Source organism: Dendrobates tinctorius, unplaced genomic scaffold (genome assembly GCF_039654945.1).
Source record: "Dendrobates tinctorius isolate UK_male_01 unplaced genomic scaffold, ASM3965494v1 ptg000126l, whole genome shotgun sequence".
Lineage (NCBI taxonomy): Eukaryota > Metazoa > Chordata > Amphibia > Anura > Dendrobatidae > Dendrobates > Dendrobates tinctorius.
This window is the reverse complement of record NW_027361794.1, coordinates 2,802,233-2,815,231: the sequence shown is the minus strand read 5'-3', so window position 1 is coordinate 2,815,231 and position 12,999 is coordinate 2,802,233.

The window sequence follows — 12,999 nt, the reverse complement described above, 5'->3', positions numbered from 1 at the left end:
GTTGGTGGGGGGGGCGAGCTGGGGGGGGTGATCCCTCTTTTATACCGCCCAGAGATGACACAGAGACAAGATGGAGGCAGGTACTGGGTACAACAGGTCCAAGTTTATTTCTTTACTTGCCGTCCGCCTAACGGCCTCCGCAACACACCGCACTTCTCTTCACTTGTCGGCCCTTCGTTGTCAGAGCCGTTTTCACACTGTACTTTCCACCAGGGACGTATTTGTACGTAACGTCCCTCCTTCACTGTTTGACGTTCCTGACAGGTCCGTCACTGTGGCCGCCCTAGGCCCGTAAACCAACAGCGCTTCCACTGGTCAGTCGTCGTGTAAATACAGTATCTTGCACCCACTGCCACGTCTCTTCTGCGGTACCTTTCTGTCAGGACCACCCCCCTGACGTTCTCTCTCCTCAGTCCCCCTGGTCGGATTCTCCTCAGAGCACACAGACTGGCGCAGTCCTCCTGTCACCTGAGCTCCCCCTGGGGACTGGAACTTTCTGGAACCCTCCCTCAGAATTTATATCTCACCCGGTTCCTTGAAACTGTCACTCCAACCACGCCCCCCATGACCAATGGTTTCTAAAGCCCTAAGCTGCTGTCAAGTCCTTTGCTCACACTCCTCCCTGCCATCTAATGTCCACCCAAGGTACTGCACGTCCACTACACTTTCCTAGCTGTTTCCCCACTATAATAACTGACACTTACCTACACTGTGCAAACCTTTCCTTCTTCACTCTGACTAGTCCGTCCGTCCGTCAGGTCACCTTCCCTACATCCACACAAATAGAAAATTAAAAGCATTTAAAAACAAGGCACAGTGTTCGTAAAAATTAAAGGAGGTCCACCAACTGGACCTGACTGCAACGTAGAGTAAGAGCAAACAAACCATTAAAGAACAAATAAAATAGACATACCAATGTGTCACAAAAAACTCAGGTTACTGAGAAGGTAAACATACATTTAGGCATATATTGACACCCTATATAGCATACAACAACACTTAGGAGCGGAGTGTGCAGCCACATAGCAATACATGCAGCCGCAGGCTCCGCTCCCGAGTGCCGGCGGCAGTGCCGGGTATTAACATGTGAGACTAGGCTGTATTCCTCGCATGTGTGATCCCGGGAACGAGACAAATACAAATACAGGCAGACAGGTAGCAAAGAACACACTCAGGGTATGCTAGGTCAGCTGCTCTCAACGAAGACACGAACTATCACTGACATCAGTTGCCAGCCACAGCGCAGGGAAATAGCCACCCATACACCAGAGAGAGGCAGAGAAAGTTAACCCCCGCCTGACCAGGTCAGGAAGCAGAAAGCAAACCCCGACCTGGATCATGACAGTAACAAATTGCAAGCTTTTGAGACTTCTCAGGACTCTTCATCTCTCATTAAGCTATTCATTTATACGTGCACAATATCTAGACCTTATAAACCGATATCAAGTGATATACCTGCAATTCATATATATATACTATATATATATATATATATATATATATATGTGTATTTATTTATCTTATATTCGATAAATACGGTGCACTTAATCTCATTGCCACCTTGATAGTGACACTCTCTTAGTATACATTTTACTCCATGTAAGCCGATGTTGGACTCCCTCCCTTTGATGTGGGCTCTGGCCCTGAGACCACATCTTTTCCTGCAAATGTTAGCTATTTTGAACACCTGACATGTGCCCCTAACCGCCTCTGACAGCGGCATTTAACTCACACTTCCGGAGAGCGCCGGAAATCCCGCCCATTGGTGACCCCGTCACATGATCGCGGGTCACCGATGACTTGGCATGACAATCAGAGGTCTCCAGCAGACCTCTATGGTTGTAACTGCCAAATTGCTAGGAGCGCTACCTGCTAGCTGAAACCGCATGGACCAGGGATTGTCCCGCCGAACTCCCGCTCTCCTTTTAACATGGGCAAAACGCTACTCAGACAACACAGGGTGAGAGTAAAACAGTGTGGTAATGCTTTATTGAACCACAAAACAGGCAGATAACACATTGAACAGTCCCAGCAAAATACCCAAGATGGTGCACATTACAGAGTCTCACCCTTCTGCTAATAGCAGCCGTGACTTCAGATCTTCCAGGGTCACTACCCCACCTGTGGCACGCACACAGAAAGGAGGTAACGACAAGCGTAAGGTGATGTCAGTCCATTAAGTCCATACAAGGTAAAAGGCCATTTGATCCGAGGATCACAACCTGGCTTCATCTTCCAGGGTCGACTACTCCACTTGTGGTACGCACACAGGTAGGAGGTAACAAGTGTAGGAAGATGACAGTCCATTGACGCTATACAATGTACAAGGCCATTAATCACAAATTGGAAGCCATAACATCAAGAAATTAGGCTCCTATAACCACGGTACTGGTTAATAATATTTTATTTTAATCAGAAAATGTTAAAATACAAAACTCTACAGAGGTGTGTATCCAAAAAAGGAGGGACTAATTACAGCCATAGGGTATCCGTGATAATAGCCATAATGAGGTATAGTATCAACCACATGTGAAATCTTTCTCACTGTGCAAAAATATGTATAAACAGATTACAATAACCTGTGAATTGGCATAAATGACACCAAAAGATATATGAAAATAAATATGTGCAAAGGGTGTATAGACCTAACTGCTCACATATCAAACCGCTATGCATATGTATTAAGAACAGAAAATCACAGTGAATGCAAGTACCCCTGCATACATGACATTGCATAAAGTGGGAGGACTAGGCACATGTTTGAGATGAATGACAAAGTGGAATAGTATTACCTATATCTGGCACATGGAATCCCCCGGGCGTCCCTCTGCCCCGATGCGCGTTTCACTACCGCTTCTTCGGGAAGCGCACTGTGGCACGCACACAGAGAGGAGGTAACAACAAGTGTAGGAAGATGACAGTCCATTGACGCTATACAAGGTACAAGGCCAGTTGATCCGAGGATCACAACCTGGCTTCTCCAAACGTATCCGTGGTTCAGCAATGGTCAATGGAGCAGAATTGTATTCTTCCAACTGAGGCTGAAAACCCCTAGGTTGTTTCCTATAGAATGATAGATCCGTGTCCCTCGTAAAGGGGCCATGATGAAAAATGGCTGCTGTCCTGTCTCTGGTCCTTTTGGGATGTATGGATGTCTTGGCAGAATCTCTCATCTCTCTCGCTGTTTCTCATGTAACCTATTTTTAGACTTAACAAGTGTCCCTCACTCAGTATTTACATAAATGGTAAGAATGGAGACAAGATCAAGTAGCATTACTTGAATATTTGAACTATTTGCATAGTTTTTCCCTTTCTCCTTTAGAAGTCAACAAACTGGCTCCATAATACATTGCATAATTAGCATATCAGCAAACATCAGTAGTGATTAAGGATAAGCACACAATAAAAGTCAATATTACAGGCATACACAAACAAAATCCTGTTTTCTTAACCAACCAGAAATTAAAACTTAAATTTGAAAGCCAACATACAGATAACAATCTATGATTCTTCGTTTACTAAAAATAGTTGTCTGGTTAATTAAGATACCATGCTGTATGTCTTCACAATGCCAAGAGTAAAATAAAATGTTTAAAAAAAAAAAAAAATATATATATATATATATATATATATATATATATATATATATATATATATATATATATATATATATATAAAAAAGTTCAAATTACCCCCTTTTGCCCCATTCAAAATAAAAAAATAAATAAAAATCAAACATACATATTTGGTATCGCCACATTCAGAATTGCCCGAACTGTCAATATAAAAAAAGAATTTAACCGATCGCTAAACTGCATAACGAGAAAACAAACTAAAAACGCCAGAATTAAGTGTTTTTGGTTGCCGCAACATTGCATTAAAATGCAATAACGGGCAATCAAAAGATCGTATCTGCACCAAAATGGTATTCATTAAAAACATCAGCTCGGCGAACAAAAAATAAGCCCTCACCCAACCCGAGATCATGAAAAATGGAGACAAGATGGGTATCGGAAAATGGTGCAATTCTTTTATACTTTACCTAATACTGTAAAGAGGAGTTATTTCTACTGATAAATGTTTGTATTGGGTGGTTTATTTTCTGTTGGTATTTGGTTTATCCTATAAAAGTCCCATATAATATTCTCACCTTGAATTTATTCTATAAAACTCCCAAATAATATTCCATCCTTGAACGCACGCCGCACGCATCATGTTTTTGTACAATTTGTCAATAAAATATATAGGTTCTCCATGTCTGTTATTTTTGATGGTCAGCAAAGTCATAGTTACTCACCGGTTAACGGTATTTTTCGGAGTCCATGACAGCACCACCTGAGAGAGGGGATCCGCCCTCCAGGAACAGGAAATCCTACAGATACATAAGGGAGGCACCTCTCCGACGCATCAGTTGGTTTACAGAGCACAAGAGGACCACAATGGTTAATAGCATAATTTATATACAATACTCTACACGACCATTAATTACCCGTGTACATATAAGAGGAAGAAGTGCACACCCAAATTAAACTAAAGGGAGGGAATATACGGGTGCTGTCATGGACTCCGAAAAATACCGTTAACCGGTGAGTAACTACGACTTTATTCGGTCGTCCATGACAGCACCACCTGAGAGAATTACAGAGAGTAATAATTACTTTAGGGAGGGACTACAGCCTGCAGAACCCTGACACCAAAGGAGAGGTCTGAGGAACCACCCAGGTCTAGTCTATAATGGTTGTAGAAGGTGCTCGGAGAGGACCAAGTAGCTGCCTTACATATCTGGTCGATCGAGACCTCCGATCTCTCTGCCCAAGAGGTTGCCATAGCCCTGGTGGAATGCGCTCTCAGCTTGCCAGGGGCTGGTTTACCTTTTGAGGTGTATGCTAAAGAAATGGCCTCCCTAATCCATCTTGCCAGCGAACTTTTTGAAGTCCTAAGGCCCTTTCTAGTGCCCTGATAGGAAATAAATAAGGCATTCTTTTTTCCAGGGGTCGGTAACTGTCAGGTACTCTAGGAGGCATCTCCTAACGTCTAGAGCATGGGTCCTCAAACTGCGGCCCGCCAAGGACTTTTATCCGGCCCCCCTCCAGGCCGACAATGAACTCATGAACTGCACTGCAGTTCAATGCCGGCGGGCCCTGTAATCGTGGGCGGGACGAGGCGCCGAGGAAAGGCGTTACGCAGCCCTCCGTTTGCAGCAGAGCACAGTGAACACAGACGGCGTGATTGTCATCATGCCGCCTGTGTGCCTGTGCAGGAAGAAGACTGAGATGAGCGGGCGCCTCTTCAGAGCAGCGGGGGACATAGGTGAGTGCTTTTTTTTTTAACGCCGGGTCCTATTGGGGACATTTATCTGCCTAATGGGAACATTTACCTGCCAATTGGGGACCTGTGCTGCTGCCTAATTGGGACCTGTGCTGCTTATTGGGGACATTTACCTGCCTATTGGGGACCTGTGCTGCCTAATGGATGGGGACTTGTGCCGCCTAATGGGGACATTTACCTGCCTATTGGGGACCTGTGCTGCCTAATGGGGACATTTACCTGCCTATTGGGGACCTGTGCTGCCTAATGGGGACATTTACCTGCCTATTGGGGACATTTACCTGCCTAATGGGGACCTAATGGGACATTTACCTGCCTAATGGGGACCTGTGCTGCCTAATGGGACCTGTCCTGCCTAATCGGGACATTTACCTGCCTATTGGGGACCTGTGCTGCCTAATGGGGACATTTACCTGCCTAATGGAGACCTGTGCTGCCTATTGGGGACATTTACCTGCCTAATGGGGACATTTACCTGCCTAATGGGGACCTGTGCTGCCTATTGGGGACATTTATCTGCCTAATGGGGACATCTACCTGCCTATTGGGGACTTGTGCTGCCTAATGGGGACCTGTGCTGCCTATTGTGTGCACAGGAATTTATTCATAATTTTTTTAAAACTATATTCCGGCCCTCCAACGGTCCGAGGGACCGTAATCTGGCCCCCTGTTTAAAAAGTTTGAGGACCCCTGGTCTAGAGTGTGTAATTTTCTTTCCATATCGTTTGTGGGATTAGGGAGGAAGGATGGAAGAACTATCTCCTGAGTTCTATGGAAACTGGAGGCTACTTTAGGCAGGTATGCTGGATCGGGTGTAAGAATTACCCTGTCATCCCTGAATTGTATGTAAGGAGGAAGTCTAGATAGCGCCTGGATGTCACTCACTCTATGGGCTGATGTCAACGCTACCAGGAGAGCCACTTTAAGGGACTTGTTTTTCGTGGAAGCTGATGAAATAGGCTCAAACGGGGCCTCTGTCATGGCCGTAAGGAATAGGTTTAGATCCCATGGCATAAATTTATTTCTCACTATCGGTCTGGACCTACCTGTTGCTTTAATAAATGAGTCCTAAAGAGGTCTCAGTATATATCGCCCTTCCTAATATCATAAATATCCAAAAAAGAGGAAGAATACAGCGCACCACAACGGAGATAAATACAAATGAATTTTATTGATGCCCATATAGCATAAAACAGGAGAAGAAACATACAGGTGTGAACACCACCCTATGGTAATACATAAAACCACATCAAGGGGTCATATGGCAAACAATTGTGCATGTATACGATGAAGCGTATCATCAATGGTATAACATAAACGTATGTGCGTTAGACGATGTACTGCAAAAGCAGGCAAAAAAATATTAAGTGCTATGTGCATGCCTGAAGATAATGTACGTAATACATCCTGGCTTGAGTAACAAGAAGCAATTGCTAGAAGGCATATATAGAGCGTCGGTCTAAAAATCCAACATCATAAATGAGTATAGAATATCATAAGACTCCAAATTACCTCTAATGGGTTAAATACCAGAATACAAGATATGTCTAATAATGGGAATAGACAAACACAATATATATGTAAAATTACCCATACTAGTGCATAATGTAATATAAACTAACCATTGCATCAATGCCCACTATATACCTAAATGTATGCATAAATGTGAATACCAAAGTATTAATGTATATGGCCCAAAGTGCTGGCACATAAAAAAATCACAGCATACAATAATTGCACAATGCCCACTAAAATTAACAGACCCTCATCACACAGATAACCCCCCCGAGGAAGCTGACGCGAAACGCGCGTCGGGGTTTGTCTTTTCACCCCCAGGTATGCATTCAGCATTTGCTGTGATTTTGTCTGTGTGATGAGGGTCTGTTATTTTTAGTGGGCATTGTGCAATTATTGTATGCTGTGATTTTTTATGTGCCAGCACTTTGGGCCATATACATTATTACTTTGGTATTCACATTTATGCATACATTTAGGTATATAGTGGGCATTGATGCAATGGTTAGTTTATATTACATTAAGCGCTAGTATGGGTACTTTTACATATATATTGTGTCTGTCTATTCCCATTATTATACATATGTTGTATTCTGGTATTTAACCCATTAGAGGTAATTTGGAGTCTTATGATATTCTATACTCATTTATGATGTTGGATTTTTAGACAGACGCTCTATATATGCCTTCTAGCAATTGCTTCTTGTTACTCAAGCCTGGATGTATTACGTACATTATCTTCAGGCATGTACATAGCACTTTATATTTTTTTGCCTGCTTTTGGAGTACATCGTCTAACGCACATGCGTTTATGTTATACCATTGATGATACGCTTCATCGTATACATGCACAATTGTTTGCCATATAACCCCTTGATGTGGTTTTATGTATTACCATAGGGTGGTGTTCACACCTGTATGTTTCTTCTCCTGTTTTATGCTATATGGGCATCAATAAAATTAATTTGTACTTATCTCCGTTGTGGTGCGCTGTATTCTTCCTCTTTTTTTGGATATTTCTGTTGCTTTAATAAACCTATTGATCCAATGGTTACTGGCGATGTTGCAGTTGAACAGTGCCCCTAGAGCCGACACCTGTACCTTAAGGGTGCTGGTGGAGAGTCCCATGTCCAGACCTTTTTGCAAGAACTCTAAGATCTGTGCTATGGGAGTGGACTGTCCAGCTACTACCCCTGAGCTCTGAAGGAATTTTTTTCCAGATCCTTACGTAGATTTTGGTTGTAACCGGCTTTCTGCTTTTAAGCAGGGTGTTAATTAGGGCCGGGGAAAAACCTCTCTCTTTTAGAAGTGCCCGTTCAAAATCCACGCCGTCAGATGTAGGCCAGCTACCTGAGGATGGCAAACTGGGCCCTGGGACAGGAGGTCTGGGATGTATGGTAGGACCCAAGGGTTGGATACCGACATGGTCCTGAGGCATGAGAACCAAGCCCTCCTGGGCCAAAACGGGGCGATCACTATAATCCTTGCTTTGTCCTTCCTGACTTTCCTCATCACCAGGGGTAGTAAAGCCAGGGGAGGAAAGGCGTATGCTAAGCCGAAGTCCCATTTGATTAGAAGAGCATCTACTGCCAGAGGGTTCTCCCTGGGATTCAGAGAGCAGAACTGAGGCACCTTCCCTTTCTCTCTGGTGGCGAAGAGGTCCATTTCTGGCTGCCCTCATTTTTGTACTATTTGGTTGAAGATGAACGCTCTTAAGGACCATTCCCCTTGCTTTAGAAGGTTGCGGATTAACAAGTCTGCTGTGGTGTTTTCCCTTCCTTTTATGTGCAGAGCTGTTAAAGATAGATGTTGCTCTGCCCACTGGAACAGCCGTTCTGCGACCTCCATCAGGGGCCTGGACCGAGTGCCACCTTGGTGGTTGATGTAAGCCACGGTGACCTGATTGTCGGAAAATATTCGAACATGGCGACCCTGTAGATACACAAGAAGGTTTTTAACTGCCTGCTCCACGGCTGTTAGCTCTTTCAGGTTGGAGGACATTCCCAACTGATGGCCCTCCCACAGGTCCTTGATCAAGATTTCCCTCATGTGGGCTCCCCAACCCGTAGGGCTTGAGTCTGTGGTCACTACTCGGGTTATGTTCCCAGGGTACCCTTTTGGCTAGATTGTTCTCGTCTAGCCACCATTCAAGTGATCTCAAAGTGTGTTGGGATAGAGTCAACTGGCCTTCTAGATAACCACCCAGGATCTTTTCATGTCGTAAAACCTCACCCTGTAGCCCCCTTGTGTGGAACTGGGCCCACCGGACCGCGGGGATGCAGGATGAGAGAGAATCCAGGAGGGACATTGCTTTCCTGAGAGACATGGTAGGGTTATTGGAGGCGTTCAAGACCTGTTGACGTAGGCGAACTAATTTTTCGGGTGGAAGACGACATTCCTGATTCTGCGAATCTAGGATTAGGCTCAAGAACTGCTGGACTTTCATGGGCTGTAGACGGGACTTCTTAATGTTTAATAGCCACCCTAATCGTTCCAAAGCCGATTTTGCTTTTTGCAATTGATCCAGACAATGGACTGCTGTTTTGTCTACAATAAGGAAGTCATCCAGGTAGGGGATTACTAGGTTGTCTCCCTCCCGTAGATGGGCCATAACTTCCGCTATAACTTTAGTGAACACCCGGGGGACGACTGCTATACCAAAGGGAAGGGTGACATATTGAAAATGCTGTAACGACCCCTCCAAATGAACTGCCACTCTAAGGAAACGCTGATGAGACGCATAGATAGGTATATGGTAATAAGCGTCTTTTAAATCCAACACCACCATAAAGCAATTTTCGAACAGCAACTTTATTGTGGAACTGATCGTTTCCATTTCGAAAGGCCGAATGACCAGGTATCTGTTGAGTGCTTTCAGATTAATTATGGTCCTGTAGGAATTATCTGGTTTACGGACCAAAAATAGGGGGGGAGTAGAAGCCTTCGCCCTTCTCCGCCTCTGGTACCTTTATCAATACTCCATTCTGACACAGGTCAACAACTTCGGTTTCTAGGGCAGTCTGTTCCGCCAAGGAAGACCTGAGCGGGGTGACCCTAAAACTGTTCTGGGGGACACAGGCAAATTCGAGCTTTAGGCCTGAGCCTACCAACCCCAGGATCCAGTTACTGTTCGAGATCCGCGACCAGGCTTGGAAGAAGGTCGATAGTCTACCTCCCACCGGGGCCTCTAGTCATTGGGGGGGGTTTCTTGGTCTCACGGAATGCTTCTTGGCGTCCCCCTCCAAACATAAAGCCGGTACCTTTCCTCTTCTTATCTTCCCATCTGCCCCGGTCCCTGGATGACCTCCTCCGAAAAAACCTCTTCCTAGCAAAAGGGACGTCTATAGGAAGAGGTGGGCAGGGAAGGGAATTTCTTTTTATCGTCGCCAGCCCTCTCCAGGAGTTCATCTAGGACTGGTCCAAATAGATATTCCCCCTCACACGGGATGGAGCACAGCCGGGATCTGGCCTGGATATCCCCGGGCCAGCAGTTTAGCCATATAGCCCGTCGGGCAGCATTTGATAGCCCTGCGGCCTTGGCCGCCATTCTTGCGGAATCTGCCGAAGCGTTGGCTAAAAAGGCTGCCGCATCCTGGATGGTGGGTAGGGTTTTCAAGATAGATTCCATCGAGGCTCTGTCCTCTGTGTTTCTAGCTGGTCCAGCCAGACCATCATAGATCTGGCCGTGCAGGTAGCTGCAACCGTCAGTCTCAGGGCACCAGCCGACATCTCCAATGTGCCTTTCAAGTAGGAGTCCGCCTTTTTATCCAGCAGATCCTTTAATTAGACCATGTCATCAAAGGGGATAGCGGATTTTTTGGACGCCTTAGCCACTGCTGCATCCAATTTTGGGGCTTTATCCCATTTATTCACCACAGGGTCCTCAAAGGGATATCGCTGTTTAAAGGCTGGTGGTAGGGAGCCTTTTCTTTCAGGTTTCCTCCATTCCCTGTTAATCAAATTTTGGACCTTGTCATTTAACAGGAACGACTTATGTTTCCTGGGGTCTAAACCCCTGAACATTAGGTCCTGTGCAGACCGTTCAGGTCTGCTGTCTGTTACCCCCATGGTAGCTCTGACTACTTTGACTAGTTTGTCCACTGGTTCCAGACATAGGCAGAAACGACTGGATGCAGAGGTGGAGGGCTCTGAGGACTCTTCATTCCCTCTAGGGTCAGCTGAAGAGCCTGACCCCGAAAAACTTGCCCTCTTTCTCTTCCTAGACGACTCCCGCTGGGGTACGGATTTCAGGGCTTTAACCTCCGTCCTGATTATTTCCCTTAGACTTGTAGCGAAGTCAGGGGTTTCTTCCGCCACCTACAGGAGGGGGGACAGAGTAAGGAAGTATGCCTGTAATTTTTTGGGACTACGCCCCCCCCTTTTTTTTTTTTTTTTTTTACCGTCTGCCATATGCATGACTGGCACAGCCTCTTAGGGTAGGCAGCCGGCAAGGGGCACTTGCAAAGGGCGCATTCCCTGTTTTTTGCCTTGTCAGTACATTTCTTTCCCTATAGGAGGAAAACATAAGGTGGACACTGCGTCAGGGTGCATTCACGAAGATCTCTTACCCTGAGCAGAAGGCGTAGGTACCAAATCACGGGGGGGGGGGGGGGCGAGCTGGATCCTTCGGCCTGGAGGAACTTCTGTGGCCGGATTAGTTTCTTCTTTTGCTGGGAGCTGGTTTGTGACCTCTCTGAGGTACGTTCCTGCTCTTTGTCCAGCTGGGGCACGGGAGCTTCCTGCTCGTCCATCCTGCATCTGAGCAGAAGCCGCTCGTCAGTGCCTCTGTACTCTTTTTCCCCCCGGTAATCCGGGTTCACAGGTGACGTGGCCAGGTGCTGATTTTTGCCCCCTCTCCCCCATCGTCCCTCCCTCTGCGTGCCGCGCCCCTACCGCTCTGCCGGCGGCCGCGCCACCGCGCCCGGCAACGCACGGGGAGGGAGAAAAATCGCCGGCACCCGACTTCCGGTCCGGCGCCGCTGGCCCCCCCCGCCGCGTCACTTCCGGTACAGGCGCGCGAGGACGCGCAGGCCACCGACCCCGCCGCGTCACTTCCGGTCCGGATGCTTGGCGAGGATGCGCAGACCACCAGCACTACCGGCCCCGCCCCCTGCCGCATCCCCCCCCGGTACGGGGACGCGCAGGACACCAGCGCCATGGCGGCACCCGACACACAGCGCCCTCCCGGACGCCACCGAGGCGCAGCCGCACGCCCCCGACCGCGATCCAGGCTGAGGGGGACCGCACCGGCCAGAACGAGGACCGGGATCAGGGGAGGAGAGGCCATACTTACCTGCCGGCGCCGGCCCAGGAGACGGGCATCCGCCGGACCCCGCTCCCACCTGCCCCGCACACTGACGTGGAACCCTGCGCGGGCCACCGTGGCGCTTCCAGGGGACTCCGCACTGCCCGAGGTAGGAGACCCCCGGCTACCTGAGTCAGACAGCCGGCCTGGGGATTCCTCATCCATGATGGCAAGATCTGTAGGGAATCCTGTACTCCAGGAACAGGAAACCAACTGATGCATGGGAGAGGTGCCGCCCTTATGTATCTGTAGGATTTCCTGTTCCTGGAGGGCGGATCCCCTCTCTCAGGTGGTGCGGTCATGGACGACCGAATAAAATATGATTTTCCTGTAAGTCATTTCTCACACACTAGATATGATAATGACTTTTCTCTGTGTGGGATTTTTTATGTTTTACCCCTTCTCATTTCTCATGTTTGGTCTTGTTAAAATAAAAACACTTCTACAAACCTCCCATGCTGGCACCGTTTCAGCGGTGTCAGCAGTTGCGTTCTTGAGTCTCTTTTGAGGTTTTTACGTCACGTGAGCCCTTTGCCCAATCAGTGCTGGTGTCACTGTCCCCACTTTCAGAAAAATCGGGCATCATGAGGAAGTCAGAGAGCAGCCGCAGCCCTGGCTTCCTGCTGATGTTCAATACGTCCAAAGAAGGGGACCGTGAACCTGCCACTGATTAGGCGCAGGTCTCATGTTATGTAACAACCACACATAAGCCCCCGGGCAGTGAGTCTCAACACCACTGAAGCAGAGGTCGTACAACAGCGGAAAAGGAGCGTTTTTATTTTAATGTGAGGCCAAGCATGAGGAATGAGTTCACTGAGAAAAAAAAATATTTATGTATATAATTATCCGTT